Consider the following 2500-nt stretch of genomic DNA (forward strand, 5'->3'; position numbering starts at 1 on the left):
ACATCTGTGCAAACAACGTGTCAAGCAGAAAGTTTATTGTAATTGCCAGAGCAAACAAAACCTGAAAGAAGCAATTTCCAGTTACAATGTGCCGTGCCAAGTAATGAGTCTATTGGCATTCCTGTCCAGTCATACTCGCCGCAGTCTCTTCATCACTTCAACATCCAGTCTGATAGATACTTTTATAAAGAATGAAAATGCTGGCTAACATGTTTGAAAACAAGAGGAAGAAAAATGATTCAAGATAATCATTGCTCCCTGCCCCTACTTCAAGATCTTGCTAGTTTCCATTTAATATGACTCATTTTACTTTTTCGTATAGAACTGTTCATTGCTGTGCTGTTGCAACACTAAGCTTTGTTTACAGTGAGTGGAGACAGCTGATTGGTGTGCTGATCACTGCCAGGCTGCCACTCTGACCAAATAAATAATTTGTAGAGTGGCGTATACGAAAGAAAAAAAAAAAAAAAAAAAACCAAAAAAAAAAAGAGAACGACAGTTATTAAATTGAAAATGTCACTGGACGGCAGTGTAAGTGAAGGGAGCATGCTTCAGTCCCCCTCTGAATCCATCATTATTGCTTAATTGAATTCCAGTAGTAAATATTTAATTGAATAACAGCTTTGGATTTATTGAATTGCCCCCGGAACAGAGGCAAAGTGGGCCTCTTAACGGTCTTACACAAGTGCATTGTTTAAAACATACATTTACAATATTTCAAATGTGATCACATGCCACTTTTAACCAGTTAGCAGACCATGCAGGCTATTTCGACAAAGGATGGCACTACAAAACAACAGCAACAAAAAAAAAAATTAGTTGTTTAATTTACTAGCAATTTCCAAACTGATCCCAGGAAAACATAACTATTTTACAAGGTAGCGATTTCATTCAAATTTGTACCATTTGTTTTTTACCTTCAAAAAAGTAGGCATGAAGGTCCACCCCTAAAACATAGCGTATTCTCAGAGAACATACAAATTACGTCATACGAATTCATACAAATTAGCCAACGATTTACCAAAATATAAAATATGAATTGCAAAGATGCAAAATTGTGTTGCAATTTCTGTGATTTTTTTTTTTCTATACCTATTTTTTTTTTTTTTTTCATTGTATGCATGACATTACATACGTGTATTTCTTAATTGCTGGTTTAATGAAAGACTATTTTTTTGTGTAATTTTGTGAAAAGGCCTGGTGGAATAAAGTCAAGATCACTAATTCCAATTCAGATGAAAATCAGTATCTGTTGAAAATTAGACATTGGGTATTTCATGCATCTAGTTATCCATTTGCATTTTCAAATGTTGTTTTCACCGTATGAACTGGCATGATTAAAGCCTAAAGATCTTGGATACTTCAAGGTTGCAGGTTAAATCGCATTCAAGGATCATCCAGAAAGGGAAGTTGTGGCCTAGTGGTAAGAGAGTTTGACTCCTAACCCTAAGGTTGTTGGTTTGAGTCTTGGGCCGGCAATAACACAACTTAGGTGCCCTTGAGCAAAGCACTGAACCCCCAACTGGTGCCCTGCACCACAGCATAAATGGCTGTCCACTGCTCTGGGTATGTGTTCATGGTGTGTGTGTTCACTGCTGTGTGTGTGCACTATGGATGGGTTAAATGCAGAGCACAAATTCTGAGTATGGATCACCATACTTGGCTGTATGTTAAGTCACTGAAACTAAAGGCTTATTGAGACCATCGTGAGCTTCTCAATTGTAGCCTTTAAACAAAGTTTGTATCTTTTTTTAACCTGTTAACTGTCACTCACGTTTTTGAAGATAGACATGAATGTGCATGATACAAACATACATTTGTATAATTCATGACTGAAAACATTTTGTAACATTATTTTGATGTACCATTTGCATGGTAATGCAATGTCTGATTTTAAAATGGGTTTTGAAGGATAACTTTTGAGCTTTTATGTTTTCAAGTGATATATAACTTCTGATGATTTCTAAAATGTGATAGAGAAAAAGGCAATGAGGAAGTCTTTTTTTTTAAACAAAGGTCAAAGCTCCTTTTGTACTGTAGATTTCTGAGGGTGCACTTTTGTCATAAATTCATCTATTACTTTTCCTACATAATTTTTAACAAAAAATATTGGTAAAATATATATTTGGGAGTCTTAGACCTTTCCAACGATATATAGTTTGTCAAGATTAGATTAGATTTGATTGTAATATAGTATAGTCAACATAGGTGTCCTGTATACGGGACGGAGTGACATTTAACATGTTAAAGTATACTGGTGATTATTCAAACAGTTATCGGTTTCAGCCAGGGGTTTTATTGAGGTAACAATTTATTTTGCACTCATTTATCCTGTAGTCTTAAATAAGGAAGGCTGTGGATTTTTTACTTAGCAAATGGATTATTGGTTAATTCAGACCACTACACAATTATCTGTGTGCACTAAGGAGACTTTCACCCATAAGTCAACTAAACCTTGGTAGTCTGACACTATGAGACCTCCAAGTTCTGATTTTTTATA

The sequence above is a fragment of the Carassius gibelio genome, chromosome B6, assembly GCF_023724105.1.
Source record: "Carassius gibelio isolate Cgi1373 ecotype wild population from Czech Republic chromosome B6, carGib1.2-hapl.c, whole genome shotgun sequence".
NCBI lineage: Eukaryota > Metazoa > Chordata > Actinopteri > Cypriniformes > Cyprinidae > Carassius > Carassius gibelio.